At 41.5% G+C, this 19021-nt stretch overlaps 2 pseudogenes; both read right to left on the bottom strand.

The window, feature by feature from the left end:
- Window positions 1–1108: 1108 nt before the first annotated feature.
- Window positions 1109–4344, bottom strand: LOC125315319 (annotated as a pseudogene).
- A 9242-nt stretch (window positions 4345–13586) lies between these two features.
- Window positions 13587–14464, bottom strand: LOC115731993 (annotated as a pseudogene).
- Between the last annotated feature and the right edge of the window lie 4557 nt (window positions 14465–19021).

Here is a 19021-nt window from a genome sequence, read left to right as displayed (position 1 = left end):
AAACAGAGCTCGTCCGCTTGCTCGCGATCGCCATGGTCACCCCGATCACACGATGACGGAGCGGGGCACGCGAGCAAACACAGATGGGGACAAGCAAGGGAGGAGAGAGAGGGACGACGCCGGCCCGGCCATACGGCACTACTCACCTCAAAGCTCACAAGTTTGATTGACGCTCCGGCCATCCCACTAGAGAATAGTGAACAAAAACAGAGCTCTGTCCGCTTGCTTTCTCTGCTCACTCATCATGCATAGTGGCCACGGCCAAGGCGAGTTTCGTGGCTCGGAACTCCATCGCCCACGCAGTAGTGAGCTTCGTAGCTCGAAATTCCAGCGATCATGGCCACTCCGAGCCCACAGATAGTCCCCGTCACAAAAATAAAAAATAAAAAATTAAAGCATCAAATTGTTATCGATGATGAAAATATTTCTTATCGACTAATTATTTTAAGTGATACACATGCGAGTATTTTGAAAAAAATATTTTTTTCAAATGACGCATTTTTGGCGAAATAAGTGGAGTCCAAAATCCAATGTGGCCATTTCAAATTTATTTTATGATGGACAGATTGATAAAGCACCAAGTAAGTGCTCACGTGGCGCCCGTAATCAGAAAATTCTTGCTATTTTAGCATTTAAGAGTGTTAACACTCAAAAATCAGTTCTTAATTTCTCAGCTCTGATTTCTCAATTTCTGAACCGGTACATTCATGTAAATTTGAATATGGCTTAGCAAATAGAGTAAAATGATTGCTTATATCGCTTATAAAAATGAATAAACAAAAAATATTTTTATTATCCGTTAAAATGTTTAGACAAAAACTGTTGTCGTCAAATGAAATCATTTTTTATTAACTAATTATGCCAAGTGATCAATTTTAAGAAAATAATTTGCAAATCATCCATTTTTCGTGAAACAAATGAAATGCGGATGTCGGGAAAAGAGTCTTCGGTACAGAATCGAAACTAGCACCGGAAAACAACAAAACACGAACAGACAAGAGTCTTCCTTCGATTGATTCGCCACTGCTGAATAAAGAAGACATGGTCAAGAATCCTGAACTCATATCAATGCTGGGAACTTCCTAGAGTAACACATTTCATGATCACCTCAATCAATGTGAATCTGGTCCTCACCACCATTTTCGAAGATGGAAACTCTAAACACAACAACATCCCTATCAACGAGCTCAAACACGCAGGCATTTCCTACACGCAAATGAGTTTCTCTGGCAAATGCAGCCCAACCAGCAGAAAAGTACACTCGGGGTTTGGTGCGTAAATCTTAAGAGCTTCACCGGCCACGATCTATCTGAATACCTAAGAGTTACCGTTCCCTCGAATTCTTCAAAATGTTGCTCGGCAAATCGACGAGGGACATGCTGCACATGAGTCAACATTGAACGATCAATGTATGCTGAAAGAAGGACAATAACGTATGCATGCACTCTTGGTTAAAAAAAACACACACACATAAGGCCATTTTTGTGAGTTTCGGGAGCTTTACCCATTTAGGATTAAGAATAGGCATAATCAGACCCGCTTTTAGTCTTAAGAGGCTCATGAAAGCCATCGGTCTTAACCCGCGATGCAAAGCATTTTGAACGAATTACTGCCATATATTGCCACTTTAGGTTAGTACTCGATTCAAGTGACCGTCCATCCTTTCACGCGAAAGTGATGGAGCAGCTTGTCTAGGATATCCAAGTGAATGGATAGTCCCGACCTCCTAATTACAGCCTTTAGTTCTGTTTTTCCTGAATCCACGTCACTCCACCACTGGGATGCCCCACAATCACTCCAAAGAAAATAGCATGTTATATGGTTCCCAATACAAACCAAATCAGCACAAAATCGAGGCAAGATTAGATAGAGATCGTAATCGAACTTCAGATATGACAGTGATGGATTAGGCTCAAGATTGTACCGCTCTCTTGAAATGACCCTGGTGAATCACCAGTTTGAAGAAAGGATGCTCCGAATCAAATTCACTGGCTAATTCAGGAGTAGTGAGAGGCCTCCGGAGGAGTAGGATCACAAAATACCGGCTCAGAATGGTTCACTCTGCATCTAGACTGTTTGTTCCTGCCTGGAGTTAAAACGAGAACTTCAAGAGACATTATTGGTGTGAATAGTTCTTCAATTGACGATGAAGATCTTTAGCATAGAACAAGTTTCACTTCAAACAAAGTAAATCAAGTTTCTACCTGCGCCGCTGAAAATGTAGATTCTGAACACAATATCATCTCTATCAGTTAGCTCGAACATGCAGACATTTCCTACATGCAAGCGAGTTCCTCTCACAAATGCCATCCAACCAGAAGAGAACATCGCCCCACTAGGATAGCTACTAAGCTTCACTGGCCATGTTCTGTCTGAATGCCTGAGAGTCGCGATTTTCTTGATTTGTCGAATGTGCTGCATGATGAAACTACGAGGAACATTCTGCCCTGACACATGTTTGAACAACCCATGCTTTAAAAAGAAAGACTGAGGAAGCATTCCCTTATCCAAGCAAGCAAGCAAAATGTAGATAGATATGGTAATTTTAGTAACTCTTAAATAGTCTTAACAGGACAAAAGACAGAACGTCAAAGTCTGTGCTCTTAGAATTAGCATGAGGGGTAGAGGATCTATGCCTTTTTAAACAAATGGGAACGAATAGATCCAAGGAAAATGCTATGTAGTTTCCTGCAGAAATCCAATCAGCTTAAGAAAAAAGCCAAAATAGTAATGAATTAAACTCTCGATCTTACCACTATATCATGTTTAATGTGAGATGGCCGGATCACCAACTTGAAAAAAGGATACTCTGAGTCAAATTTGCTAGCCAATTCAAAACTAGAGAGAGGCCACGAACTTGTAGAACCACCAAAAACTGGCTTAGAATGGCTAGCTCTGCTTCTAGACTCTTCGACCCTGTCTATTCCTAAAAAACAATGAAATATATAGATTACGCCAATTTGAAATTTTCATTAGTTGATTTACTTACCATGAACATATTTAACGCAGAATGGAAGAAACTACCGTCATAGAAATCAGATTTAGATAAGTTGACCAAATGAAAAATTCGCTTCTCTTCACCAAAGAAGTTGTAACTACTTAACCACGATAAGCATGACGGAAATCATAATGTTATCAGTCAACATAAACAAGCTTATCAAAAAGTTCTCAAGTACTAAAAAAAGAACTAGCAAAGGAGAGAGCTCTGTAAGAAGAAACAAGACTCACAAAATGACAAGACACACCTTCGAGATCTTGTAATGAGCAGCATGGACTCGACTGAGAACATGGTGAATGAGATTCGACCCTCATTTTTTGACGAGGAGCGCAATCCTCCGAAACTTCAACTTCTACCACATACTCTCTCTTTGGCGAGATAAATCCACTCCCAAGGTTCGATATGCCACTCGACGAATAATCGATCTCCGAAGCACTCTTATCGAATATCATCACGTGAAAAGTGGAGTTCCCTTCATATTTGAAAACTACGAGGTGACCATGACCAATGGAGTAATGCTGCATAAATTCTCGCCACCCTTTCCACAACCAAACAATGCCATTGTTTCGCTTTTCTACTCCTATAGTCCAGGTCAAACTGCCCGGAACCTTGAGTAGCACCAAGCTTGAGAGATCCTTTCCATATCTTCCTAAGAATTTTTTCGGAATCCCCTATTAAGGAAAACTCAAGTTATAGCTTATAGGTCCAGGACTCAAATTCATCAAAATCGAAAGTGCAGGGAAAAAAGGAAGAGCACTGGGCAAATTTTAGATTCTGCAACAGGGCGATGAAAGATCGGTTTGAACACAAGCAGGGTGTCACCGGGCAAGTAAGGGTGACTTCCAGTTATAGTTGCTTCATTTGACGAGAGACAAAGCTGGAGACTCAACACCTTTCTCCACTCCACAGTATCCTTAGCCAATCAATCCTCAATTCCAAGTTAAAGCGCTGATTTTTATCTAGAATAATTCAAAATTGAACACTTTTTTCTTCGGGGTTGTGGTTCTTTCTTTCTTTTCGCAAGAATCAAAATGTTGATACAAAGCCAAACGCATAGAAAGATCTCCAGATTGGTTGTACACAGCACGAGGGCGACAGTTCTAAACCAAGACAGATACTGTCGAGACACTGGAGCTGAATCATAAGAAACAGACTGCGAAAATGTTGAACTTACGAGCTTCCCAGATTGAAGGGTGTCGGAGAGAATGATCTTGAAGAAGTGAGGACTCTCAAGACGTGGTCCAGTCGCGATATCTAGCCCGGCACTTCCATCTTCTGTCCGCCGACGCCGACCGCAAGCCATGTACGGTAGTGTCACGTGGGGTCACTGAAGGAGGAGGAGGAGGAGGAGGAGGAGGAGGTGGTGGTGGTTTGTGCGATTTGCCCTTGCGTTCTTGAGCAACCTTGTCATAAAAGAACGGAAAATTTCCCCCTGGGGGTCTGCCTGAACCTTAAGTGCCGAGCAACATTTTTTTAAATTTTTTTATTATTTTATTTTAATCATTTTTTAATTTCTTTTTTTGTTTTCTTTTAATATTTTGTTATTATTCAATTTGTTTTCATTTAATCATTTTTTAATTTCTTTTTCTCGTCGCTCTGCGGCCCCGTCGCTTCGTTGGTGCGTTCGCTCGCTCGTGCACCATGATGATGCGCCTCGACTCCACGGCCCCGTTGTCTCGCTCGCTTGTTTGTTCATTCGCTCGCTCGTTCTTCTTTTTCTTGTTTTCTCTTAATCATTTTTTTATTATTCAATTTGTTTTCTTTTAATCATTTTTTTAATTTCTTTTTCTCATCGCCTTGCTCGTGCACCATGATGACGTGCCTCGACTTCGCGACCCCGTCGCCTCGCTCACTTGTTTGTTCGTTCACTCGCTCGTTCTTCTTTTTCTTGTTTTCTCTTAATCATTTTTTCATTATTCAATTTGTTTTCTTTTAATCATTTTTTAAATTTCTTTTTCTCATCGCTCCGATGACCCCCTATAGAAGCCAACGCCAACACGTACGGCTCGCGTCCGGAGTGTTGAGGTCGCTCTTATCGGGAACCTCTGCCTCTAGTTCTCTCCCGCTTTGTCCGGAGTATCTACACTTATTTTGTTTGTGCAATTGGATCCTTTATTTCTTTATGGAATCAACTCCTGTAACTCTACCCTATTCTCAACCAAGAGTGGGAGACCGAGAAAGACGCGAGGAGAGGTGAAGGACTTGGTGGGTGCCCGCCACCACCGGCGGTCGGTGATGGTCGGAAAATGTAAGTTACCGGTTCTTATGGGAGTCTACCTACTCACATTATCGAGCTAATTATTCAATTAACCTAGTTTGGACTTAATCAAGTCCATAACAAATCGCAACTTATGGTTTATGCTACAACATGCAAAAAATTTTACCTTGGAGTTGTCACCAATCTTTTTACGATGTGTCGATTAGACACCTCAATAAATTTTACTTTGGAGTCGCCACTAATCTACAAAAAATTTTACTTTGAATGGTGCAACGCATTGTCCTCTTCAGTGCAAAAACTTCAGTTGAGCATGTCTATTCATAATTTGTCATTCATTCAACTCAATGGCAACAACCTGTCAACCACAGTTCCCGAGTTCTTCGCTAGATTCCCCAATCTAACTACTCTTCGTCCGATTTATTGTGGGTGGCATGGAGAGTTTCCTTTTAAAATCTTTCAAATGCAGACACTTCGGACCCTTGACCTTTGCTGCAACCAACTTCTTCAGGGTCCTTTGCCCAATTTTCCGCAGGATAGTTCTCTCGATCTTGTGGTCCTCAGCAAAATCTCGGAAGTTCGTCTAGTTTAGAATTGTTAATTGCGGTTTGAGTGGATCGATCCCGACCTCCATTTCGACATGTCTTTGAGCAATCTTATGGGTTCGGTTTCTTCATTTAGTATGTCCAAGCATCCGACACGGATTATGCTATCCCGCAATGCTCTAACTGGAGAGCTTCTGAGCCTTGTAAAAGTAGATTTGCGGTACAACTCATTCGACGGAACCATTCCCTTGTCTCTCTTTACACTTGCTTCAATTAAGGCGATAGAAATTTCCAACAATCAGTTTTCTGGTGAGCTGAGTGATTCTCTAAATGTCACTTGCTGTCAACTAAACGCGCTCGATTTGAACAGCAACAATTTAAAGGAACCCATACCAGTGTTTATTTTTGAACTCCAAGGACTTTAACTAACTCTCACTTTCTCCTAATAATTTCAGTGGCTCATTGCACATTGATGTGTTTCAGCCGTTCAAGAACCTCACTTATCTCGATATTTCCCACAATTGTTTGTCAATTGATGCTTCTGCATCCACTTCTGCTTTGTTCGGTTCCACTACTCTTTACACTATAAACCCGTCTTCCTGTCAACTGAGTTCGGTTCCTGAATTTTCTCCTCTCTCTCAAAGAATCATTTCCATGGCCCTGTGCCAGGATCTAGGTAGCACCGACACGCCTGGAAGGCCGTCGCGTCGGTATCGGACACGTGTCGGACACCGACACCGGTCCGACACGCTCCGAGACCCGTCCGACACGCGGTCAACGCGTATCGGACATCCGACACCTGGTCAACACAGGCGACTCGCCGGCGACACGCGCGTCGTTGAGGAAGGAGAGCAGGCAAAGAACGGAACTGGAGGGCAGAGATCGGCGGAAGAGGGGGAGTCGACTTCGAGGATCAAGAGACAACCAGAAAAGTGAATCGGCGAGAAATAGAAGCAGCCACCGCCGTTGAGGCTGTGGTGGAAGCTGAAAGGGAAGGAAAGAGGTGTCTGGAAGGGACCTGCCTCCATTTAGGTCTTCGGTAGAGGTGGCACTCAAAGGAGGCGAGGTAGGCATTGCGAGAAGGCTGACGGAGGAGCGGGGCCAGATCCAAATCTCGATCGAACCCGTCCTCTGCTTAGGAAGAAGTCTCCGCCTGGATGGAGGGACGGGGAGAGATGATGGAGAAAATGGAGAGAGAAAGTGAAGGAGACGATAAGAGACGTGGCTGTGCAAATAGAAAAGGACGTGTCCCATCACATGAGCTGGAACGCAAGAGGCAATAGCCAAGCTGCAGTACACAAAAATATCTATTTACTCCATTTTGATTTTTTTTCCTTGATTTTTGATATTTTTTTGGTGAAGAGGACTCTATCTGGGTTAACGAGATTACAATTTATCCCAATTTTAATGTAAATTCATTTAAGTTTTTTTTATTTATGTATTTGAATAAATCAATTACAAAATATTAATTTTAAATATATATTTAATATATAACGTGTCCCCGACGTATCGAAATTTCTTATTTTTAAAAAATTACGTGTCGGAGTGTCGAGCCGTGTCGTGTCCCGTGTCGCGTATCGGTGTCGGTGCTATTTAGGCCAGGATCAGTTTGCCAAGCGCAGTCTGTACTTGACCTTTCCAACGACAATTTCATGGGAACCATCCCTCAGTGCTTGATGTTGCGAAGATTCAAGATGTTGAGTTTTGATCGGTAGTTTTAAGATTATTGCATGAATATTTACAAACGATTCTAGCGCGATAAATCACCGTATTGATCGTCGATTTTCTTAGAAATTTTGTTCATGAAAATTACTTTTTTATCGCACAGTGAGATAAATCTCGTTGAGACGAGAAAAACGATTGGTGATAGTCCTATGGGAACGACGTACGCGCTGGATGCGTATAGAAAGAAAATTGTCGCGCCGGATGAACAGTGAAGAAATTGGTCCACTGGCTCGGCGTGCAGTGAAAAAAAAAAAAGGAAAGGGAATAGTTGCGTCAATAGGCGCAAAAGAATAATGGAGCAGCGCGTGCGTTGCACGCACCACTCCAACTGCAGGCGCGTGCAAGCCATGCGCCAAAGATTATGTGTAGGGTCAGCAGTGTGGGCGCGTGCGAGCGGCTGTAGCGGAATGTTTTGTTTTCCCAGATTGCATATTTTTTTGGTTCTGCCCTCCCTCACGCAAGAATATTCCTGTTTTGCAACTGGGTGACAATTTTGCGATATTTTTTTTTGAGCACGTAAATTTCCTGTTTTGCCTTAAATTAAAAATACATATGAAAAATACGGGTATAGTTTGGGATATTATTGCATTTTTTTTAGCTATGTTTCCCTATATATATATTTTTTGAAAATACAGAATATTGCTTTCATGTACATGACCACTCATGGTTCGGAGATAGCATGTATAAAAATGCTTGTAATTTCAGTTCGAAGCAAACTTGAACAATGGTAGGAGATTATGTTATCTTATATTCTGCGTTTGATTATGATTGATGCATGAATTGCATGTATCATGCTATGCCTATATGATTAAGAGATAAATGATCAATGGATCATGTGTCTTGATTATTTTTTCTAGTGGGAGTTCGTAGGTTGGTAGAATTCGATGGAATTCTCACCTAGAACTTGAATTTTGTGCGAATTGAACTAAATGCATGATAGTGAGACAATTATAACACAGAAGTTAATTGGGAACGTGGTAAACTTTCGTTTCGGTGTCTTTTGTCCAATTATCATTTATTTAAGTTGCTCTTTGCTTCAAAATTAATTATATGTGTTAATGTGAAAGATGTACTAGTATTAATTCTGTGCTTATTCTATCAATATAGAATTGTCATTGACTATGGCTTCTGCATGTAAAACCCGGGCGACATCAATAAGAGTGAAAAACTAAACGGTGACAATCATGATATTTGGCACCGAAAGGTTCAAGACATCCTTGAAGAACAAGAGGTTTTGAAAACCCTCAACCACACCATGGATCAACCTGAGCAAGGAAATTCAGCTCAACATAGAAGAGATCTAGAAGCTTATCAAACTTGGAAAAAGAAAAATAGCATTGCTCGCATCACATTGCTGAGCCGTATGAAGGATGATCTCATGTGCGAGTTTGAAAGACTTGCGAATGCTCAAGATATTTGGACTGTTCCGAAAGAAAAGTTTGGGGGCACGTCTGCTACTAAATTAAGGAGGCTCACTATCAAGTTTGACACCTTTTGAAAGCATCAAAATCAAAATATGAGGCAACACCTTCGGGAGATGTCAAACATGATACGAGAGCTCAAGACAACAGGCCATATCCTAACCGATGAGCAGCAAGTTCAAGCCGTTATTAAGTCTCTTCCCGAAAGTTGGGAGCATATGAAAATCAACATGACGCATAATGAGAATATCACAACTTTTGATGATATAGCGCGTCATTTGAAGTTAGAAGATGAGTGCCTAGAGGCTGCTAAATCTTCTACGCATGCTTATGTTGCTCAAACTAGTTCGCGCAAAGCTTCAAGCTTTAAGCGTAAAAGGAACTATAAGTTCAACAACAAAGAGAAGGAGACCGATCAGGCATCCAAAAGAGCCAAAACCCTTCAAGGCAAGAAGCGTCCCGGGAAGAAGGATAAGGCCAAAATGATCCGATACAATTGTGGCAAAATGGGTCATTTCGCTCGTGAATGCACCGAGCCAAAGAAGGTAACAGATTACTCCATTACTTTAAGTAATGCTTTTGTTTCTAGCACTGTAATACTTGCTGAATCACATCCTATTTGGACTATAGACTCAGGAGCCACAGACCATGTAGCTAGAGACCGATGAGCATTTGTGAAGTATCGTCGGATACTACCAAGAAAAAGATGGATATATGTTGGAAATAACTCCAAAATTGAAGTGAAGGGTGTTGGCACATGTAAATTAAATTTACATGGTGGTTGAACTCTGCTCCTACATGATGTCCTCTATGCTCCCGATATTCGGCGAAATTTGGTCTTTGTAGTTGTTCTTCTAGGCTTAGGTTATGTTTTAAATTTTCATGGTGATTGCGTTGACATTAAGTTTGAAGAAGCTTATTATGGTTCCGGTTATGTATTGAATGGTTTTATGGTTTTAGACATTAGCAATAATATATACAATGTTAATGTAAATGATTGTTTTTCTTTAATTGCATCTTCTCAAAATGTGAATATTGATGCAAATATTTGGCATGCTAGACTGGGTCACATTGGGTTAGATAGCATGAAAAGATTAGTTAGAGAAGGCCTTTTAGGGTCACTTGCTAATATCGATTTATCCACATGTGAATGCTGTCTAGCAGGAAAAGCAACTAGAAAACCATTTGATAAAGGAACTAGGGCTGAATTTCCATTGTAATTAGTACATTCCGATATTTGTGGTCCATTAAATGTGACGGCGAGGCATGGAGCCTCATATTTCATCACATTTATAGATGACTTCACAAACTTCAGTTATGTTTTTCTGATCTCCCATAAGTCATAAGCATTAGATTGCTTTAGACGATATATGAGTTTAGTAGAGAACCGGTTAGATAAAACAATAAAAATATTAAGAACTAATTGCGGGCGTAAGTATCTATCCGAGCAATTCAAGGCTCTTTGTGATGAAAAGGGTATCAAAAGGCAATTGACTATTCCTTATACCCCACAACAAAATGGGGTAGTTGAGAGAAGGAATATAATCCTATTAGAAATGGTTAGGTCTATGATGGCACAAGCAAATTTACCGATCTCATTCTGGGGAGATGCATTATTAATCGCCGCATATATACTTAACCATGTGCTTTCTAAGTCAGTCACTTCCACTCTTTATGAATTATGGACTGGTAGAAAATCAAATTTAACTAGACTGCGACCTTGGAGGTGCGCAAGAGATGTTCATGACTCTTCCCATAAATATGAAAAATTAGGTCCTAGAGGGAAGAAATGTATCTTTATTAGATACTCTGAGCACTCCAAAGGGTATGTGTTCATAGGTGAACGGGCTGATGGAAGTGTGACTGAAATGGAATCATGAGATGTCACGTTCTTAGAGAACGATTTTCCTAGTAGAGGTGAAATCGATAAGGATTTAAGATTATATGAGATGGAAAATACTAATAATGTACCCACTAATGTTGATGAAGAAAATAATGATTTACCTCAACATACTGGACCTAGTGGGAGTGTTGCATCGTCTAATGAACCGAACTCACAAGGACTTGAGTTACGTAAAAATAATCGTACAAGCATTCCTTGTCGTCGTTTTGAGATTGAAGTGGAAGCATTTATGGTTGCTTCACAAGACGATGCAGAGCCTAATACAGTTGAAGAGGCTTTGTCATCTCTTGACAAGGAAGAATAGAAAAATGCTTTGGAAGATGAAATGGAGTCTATGAAAGCAAACCATGTCCGGGACTTGGTTGATCTACCACTCGGACGCAAAGCAATTGGAAATAAATGGATTTTCAAGATCAAGTGTAGGGCGGATGGATCCGTTGAAAAGTATAAGGCTCGCATTATGGTGAAAGGCTATACTCAATAAGCGGGTGTAGATTATGAGGAAATTTTTTCACCAGTTATAAGGTTTGCCTCCATACGCCTTATCCTAGCCGTAGTCGCAAATTTAGACTTAGAATTACTTCAAATGGATCTGAAGACAACATTTCTCAATGGAGAACTAGATGAAGAAATCTATATGAAGCAACCGATAGTTTTCATAGCTAAAGGCCAAGAGCGAAAAATTTGCAAGCTTCATCGTTCGATATATGGCCTTAAGCAATCGTCTAGATAGTGGTACCTTCGTTTTCATCAAGCCATAACTTCTTTTGGGTTTATGATGATTGAAGAAGATCACAATGTGTATGTCAAACGATCCGAGAATAAATTTGTGATTTTATCACTCTATGTGGATGATATTCTGTTAGCCGGGAATGATAAGGGTCTAGTTATCATCATAAAAGAATGGTTGTCCTCCACTTTTGAAATGAAGGACATGGGAGAAGCTGCTCATATTTTGAGAGTTAAGATAGAAAGAGATTGTTCACGATACCTTCTTGCTCTATCTCAAGAGTCTTATATTAAAAAGATTCTTGAACGATTCAATATGCAGCATTGTAATCCCATTGATACCCTATCATATAAGGCGAACGCCCGAGTTCTGATATGTGTCCTAAGACTCCACAAGAAAAGAAAGAAATGGAAATTGTTCCTTACTCTAGTGCTATCGAGAGTTTAATGTATGCTATGATGTGTACTCGACCCGACATATGTCATGCCGTAGGGATAGTGAGTCGCTACTAGTCAAATCCTGGCCAAGAACACTGGAAAGCGATCAAGAGGATCCTAAGATACTTGAAAGGCACAATGGACTATCGAGTTTGTTATCAAGAAGTTGATTTACGCTTAATTAGTTACTCCGATGCTGATTGGGGAGGAGACTTTGATGAGCGCAAGTCAATATCCGGATATGCGTTCTTCCTTAATGAAAGTGCGATTTCTTAGAGTAGCAAGAAACAGACATGCACAGCTTTATCTACAATGGAGGCTAAATTTATTGGATGCTTTGCTACAGTACAAGAAACAGTATGGATAAAACGTCTCTTTGAATATTTAGTCATAATCACCGATGTTCAAAAATCGGTGACGATTTATTGTGATAGTCAAGCAGCCATTGCCTATGTGAAAGATCCCAAGTATCATGGTAGGCCAAAGCATATTGACATAAAGAATAACTTCATCGGAGATGTAATAGCGCAAAAGGAAGTAATCCTACAATATATTTCTATGAACAAGATGGTTGCTGATCCATTTACTACGATTGTTCCTAGAGACGTGTTCTTGACGCATAAGATGTCTTTAGGGTTGCGTAGAATATAATATGTACTATTGTCGAGGATTGTTATATTATGTATATGTACTATATACATATTGTACTTATTATTAAAGGAATTGATGTTTCATTGTCAAGTACAATTCCTTATAAGACTAGCATAAGCACACATATATTGTTGAAAAGTATGTCACTAGGCAATGATTGGCTCACTCATACGAGCAATCACCTCAAGCGCTGTAATAAGCGAGTTGAGATGAGACAGTATGTATGAAAGATGCTGGAAGAGCAAATTCAGTACATAATATATTTATGTCGCCTTGATTGGAATCAAGATGAGGTCTATGATTTATATATGATGAGACCGAACATGATACTCCTATAATCATGTATGCCCGATGGAAGCCGGATGCGAGTGTTTAATTGGGCGCTGTAGAGAGCGAGCTAATATAGCACTCGGGCTAAACATACGTACATGAAAAGCATATGACTATGTTTAGGCTAAGATCCATGTGGTGGATATATTTGATAAAGGGAAAATTCCAATTAAGGGCCTCAAGTGCCCTGACTTTTTCAAATAAGGGCCCCGAATGGATTTTGTTGCAAATAAGGGCCTAAAGTCCTTTATTTGTTTCAAAGAAGGGCCTGGTTTTTGTCTTTTTCTTTTTATTTTTGCAATTTTATCTTTCTTTTTCTGCTTTCTTTTTCATTTTTTGCTTCCCCTTTTTCTTTTTCTTTTTCCCCTCCCCTAGCCACTGTCCACCATTGACGTACGCTTCTGTCTCTCTCCCTCTCTCTACTCGTCCACACACTCTCTCTCTAGTCCGATCTCCAGCATTACCAGCATGTGAAGCCGAGCAAGAAATTGCAAGAATGCATTTGCATACTCTGCATTGGATTAGTTTTTCCGTTGGGTACACTTAAAATTCTCTCCATTTTTGTTCTTCGTTTCGCCGATTTCTTGATTTCTCCTTCTCGATCATCAAATGTTCAAGGACTCGATCATTCTTAGGCTTGAGAGTCCCTCTTCTCTCCCACCGACCCCTCTCCTTCCCTCTCGCTCCAAAGAACCTCCCGACCTCCCCTCGCCCGCCCGCGCCGCCACCTTCTTCGCGCCTCCTTCGCCTTGAGCGCCCGCAACTTAGAGTGGTTGTAGTACGCGACGCGAGCCCGTACTCGAACAGGTTCACCGACGTCACCGTGTCATTGATCACCGACCACGAGAAGGCGATCAGCAGCTAGTCCTTCACCACGCCCGCCACGTTCATCATCGGTGCCGAGGTCTTCCCAACGAGTAGAAACACTGCCCGGTTGAGCACGAACACGCAGAGCGAGTTGGTCCCAAAGACCAAGAGGTCGGGCCGGAAGCTCAAGGACTTGACGAGCACCGGGTGCTCCATGAAGACCCATGACACGAGCAGGAAGACGAAGTAGCATAGCGCAACGTAGTATAGCGATGTGATGGGGTTCAGCTGGATCCCCGTGGAGGTGAGTAGGATATGGATCACGACCAACCTCGTGGCCTCGAAGGCGATGGCGCCGAGCTGGAGGGTCACGCCCCAGGCGTCGAATTGGCCTCGCTGTAGGCGGCTACGCCGAGCGAGATTGACACCATGTTCAGCATGGATTGGGACTTGAAGGTCTCTCTCTTAAGCAAGACGCCGATGGAGTGGACGGCGACGGGCATGAGGGCCTTGAGCATCTTGATGAAAGAGATGGTCCACCATTGACGTCCGACCTCCGGATGCGACCGAGGTCAAAAACAACGACAGCCACAGTCTCAAGTTTTTGTTTCTGCCAAATATTCTTACTCTCGGCGATGACGTGAACATGGTCGGCTGTTCGCTGTCGTACTTGCGATCGTGGTTGGTCGTCGCGTCCTCCATCTTCTTCCCGTACACCGACGGGAAGAACGTCTTCGAGGGCGACGGCCGGCGTGTTTGCTTCTCTCTCTCTCTCTCTCTCTCTCTCTCTCTCCTTCTTTGATGGTTTTCTTTGAATCTCAAATAGGTGAAAACGAAGAGACAGAGACTTGCAAGAGATCAGACCGGAGAGAGAGAGTGTGGATGACTAGAGAGAGCGAGAGAGAGAAGCGGACATCAATGGTGAACTGTGGCTGGGGACGGGGAGGGGAGGGGAAAAAGAAAAAGAAAAAGGGGAAGTAAAAAATGAAAAGAAAAGTAAAAAAAGAAAGACAAAATTGCAAAAAAAAGAAAAAGACAAAAACCAGGCCCTTCTTTGAAACAAATAAAGGACTTTGGGCTCTTATTTGCAACAAAATCCATTTTGGGCCCTCATTTGAAAAAATCAGGGCACTTGAGGCTCTTAATTGGAATTTTCCCTTTGATAAATGACATAAGCTCTTGTGAAAAGAGAAATCCACTATAGTATGTAATTCATACTACATATGCTTTATTCGACCAATAAAGGAGATGAGTATAACTACCCATACTTACTCATCGTTTGAATCCTTGAGGTAATTCATGAATTGATTACCTCAATTTGTATCCTATGTTACTTCTGACTATGTTCTCAAAGAAATGGATCAATGTTGCTGCTTTAGCATGTTACCGTCGGTCATGAAAATTAATATGGTTTTATGGGACGTGTCTAGGAAATCAGTTGTTACGAAATGGAGAGAGACATGAGTGCGAAGGAAGACTATTGTTGTTTTTCATCTATCACATGTATTTATCGGTCGATCAATTATATCGTTTATTGTGTGTACGGATATAATTGTAAATACATGGTGGATTAAAGAATGTCAAGTATAGCCTTTAAGGGATAGATATATTTAGACCAATGTAACAAAATATGTCCGGGGTACTATGAGACATCATTTTTTTTTTTTTAGGTTGTGGCCGTTATGTATTCCTAACAGGTGCATAACCGAGCTCCCAAGTACAATGTACTCACTAGTCGCACGACGTATTTGCAAGTACGAATTGATTCCAAAGTAGATGATGTTAATTGCCTTATATTCTTAATAGAGCCCGATGCGTTAAATGCGGGCTCTAGACCAACGTGGAATTTTATATGATAGCCTGATGGGTTAAACGCGGGCTTTTGATCCACGTGAAATTTTTATATTATAGCATGAGGCATTAAACGCGGGCTCTAGAGTACGTGGAATATTTTATTTACAGTCTAAGGCGTGAAACGTCAATATGGGAGTAACGTGGAATTTTTGTAAAGGTGTGGCAATTTTTGGAGAAAGAATGGAGTATTCGGGAATTTAGTTGTGGAATTTTTGATTGAAGGAAGAATTATTGGAAGTTGCTCACTTAGGACGTGTCTGGAGACACTAGCACCCTAACCTAGGTTTAGGGACTTTCTTACTGAGAATTATTCTCACCCCATCGTGGGCTCTTTTTTTTGGACCTTCCGCCTCAACAATGAATGACCCACCTCGGAGGTTTGGCATTCCCCGGGATATGGAAACGGTAGTGATAGAGTACCCCGATTGGGGACGATTAGGTGTACTATAGACACGCGACAACTATTTGGGTGGACACATGAGAGCTCTTTTGGAAGACCTACACGTACATGGCGTGGACGTACCGCCACGAGGATTTGACAGTGGGTCCGTTGAATGGCTTCAATATTCCCTACGATGGTGTTGGGGAATGGGACCCCACTAGTACTGCACCTTCGGATGGCGTGGTGGTGCACCCCAACGCTGGTCCCGAAGACGTGGAGTCCATCCCGCAGGTCGTGGCGCCGGAAGAGGATGGGGAAGTTGTGGAGCCTTCTGATGCGGAGCAACCGCCCGAGATGGACGAGTACGAGTTGGCAACTATAGATGAGATAGTACACGATAGCGAGGACGAGGCCTAAGTAGTTAGCCTCCCGACTTTTACGGAGCGTTTTATTTTGGAAGTGTAGTGGGCTTCGATCACGTAATCTTTTTGTTATAGGTGGTCACAGGCTTGTACAATGGCCTCCGAAACCATAGGTTTGAGAGTTTGTAACAACTATGCATATATGTAATGATAAAAACAACATTACGATAATAGGAAGTATCCAATTTGAAATATTCAGATTTTGGCTTCGGGCTCAAATTCGAGACATATTATAACAGGATAACTACTATGAAGGAAGGATACTGTAGCTCGTATTTGTTGGCTTCTTTGAGAGCCGTAGTTACCCGCGAACGTTTAGAAGTGAAGGTACAAGAAGCCAGCATGGAAGGGCACACCTTATGTTTTCAAGTTTCCATCCGATCCGAATCGATCGGGCAGAGAACGTAAGAAACAAACGAGACAAAGCACATGCATTACTAATAGGCTAAGATTCACACACCTTTTTAATCGTGTGCTAAAAGCTTCGGTTCTTAATCGGTTTGGAAGCCTTTCGATTTGGAACCTAGTCCGAGATTACAATGATCATTAACGTCTCCCATTTTAGGCGGGACAAATTCGGCGGTGCCGAGGTTCGATTTCTTGCCGTCATTAGCATTCATTGGCGAATAATCTATCTCCACTGTGCTTTTGTCAAATATGAGCACGTGAAAATCCAAATCCCCGACGTACTTGAAGACTAAGAAGGGGCCCTCACAGATTGAGTAATGCTCCGCAAATTCCTTCCATCCCTTTGATAACCAATCCATATCATCCCATTTTTCCAATTCCACACTCCAACTTCCACTGTTCGGAACCATCAAACGCACCGTTTCGGGAAGATACTTGCCATACTTTCTCATAAACATCTTCGGAATACCCTAGTTTCTCATAAACAAGCGGTGCTGGATATGTTTTAACACGAACCGACTCAAAAGAAAAGGCTAGCTCGTAGAACGCGTTGGCCTTCCAAGCCTTGGTAAATGCAAAAGAATGTTTAAAGAAAAGAACTTACAAGCCTTCCAATGTGAAGTGCGTGAGAGGGTATGATCTTGCAGAAATAAGGTGTCTCCGGCGCAAAACTTCGCCGGTGCCGTTCATCTTCTCTTTGGAGGCGAGAAGTCATCCCTCGAGCACAAGTTGTGTAACAATCTAAATATAGCATAGTTCTGTGGGGGCTTTATATGAGCCAACTTAATTAGATGAAGCATTTATTTGGAGAAGACATTTGTTCCTGGGATTACAGGACAGCTACCTCTGGGAAGCTGTTCATCTTCTCTAATACAAGTGGCCACAGCCAGCTTAGCTCATCATTACGACGAAGAAAAGTCAATGATATGTAGAAAGCTTGTTAAGAAAAACGCATGGGGAATCGAAGGCATCAAAAGTGGGACGACGTGGGAGTTGATCAAAATTAGACCATGAATAACTAATTGACTTCGATGGGGACTAAGAGGGCTAGCTTACTCACCATTGAGATTCCGACAACTCGTTCAATTCCTTCTATTAGATCCTTCGAGAATATGAATGAATCAGTATGAATCGACAGAGGTCGTAAAGGGGGCAGGAACATAAATGACAAGAAACTTAAAGTTACGGACATTAGACGCAATCGCGGCTAGCCATGTAAACGCAAGGAAAGATAAATTATAGCAGAGTGAAGATAAATCTAATTATAAAAAGGCATTGAGTTTTGTAATTGATTGAGGGAGGTTTACAAGAAATATATAGGTTTTTGTAACTATTTACAGATGGTTACATATAATGGTTAAAGACATCGGTTAATGAATTCGAAGGACTAAATAACTCCATCATTGAACTTTTCTAGACAACAGAGTTGGTGCGGGACCATTCTTTCTTTCCTTTCCTAAGACCACCTCAAGGGTAAAAGAAATTACTTTAAGAAATATTCTCAAATCTACGTTACATTCTTGATCAACTCTACATATTGGTATGAGATAAGGATTGCTTATGACCTTTTATTTTATCGATCCCATGCTGTGGACGAGTTCGATTTATACTTTGTCGAATAAAGACAACAAACATGCAGAGAGATCGGAATTTTGGAAAATGCAATTTCCACGACTAATTTTCACTAGTCTCTAAAAAACCTCAGGAAATTTTATCACCATTTGATCACTTGAAGCAGAAAGGTTTGCTTTCTTTGATTTGATTCACTAAACAAAACATAGCAGACCATAATTTAGATTCAAACTTGAGCTCCGGAAATTGAGACTCCGAACACTACTACATTGTCTCCATCAATGGCGGCAAATGCTCGCCGGCCGGCAGAGGAGAACGCCACATGCTCGATTGGTTAGCTCCTTATCTTCACCGGCCACGATCTTTCTAAATCTCTAAGAGCTCGCAACTTGTTTGTTTTCCCGAATATGTATCTTGATGAACCTGCGAAGAGTACTCTGCCCCATGCATATTCTCGGGCAGCCGGAATGAATTTGAGTGATTGTTTCAGAGATTGTATAGAGTTTGTAGGACAACCAGAGGCAGCTGAGGACTAGAGCAGAGCATGAAATTATCATCTTAAGGAGATGAGATCCAATTAGAATAAAGAATCACTCCATCATCGAACTTTTCTAGAGAACA

This window comes from Rhodamnia argentea, chromosome 5 (genome assembly GCF_020921035.1).
Source record: "Rhodamnia argentea isolate NSW1041297 chromosome 5, ASM2092103v1, whole genome shotgun sequence".
NCBI lineage: Eukaryota > Viridiplantae > Streptophyta > Magnoliopsida > Myrtales > Myrtaceae > Rhodamnia > Rhodamnia argentea.
Note: the sequence above shows the minus strand (reverse complement) of the source record. Positions and strands in the feature narration are given on the sequence as shown.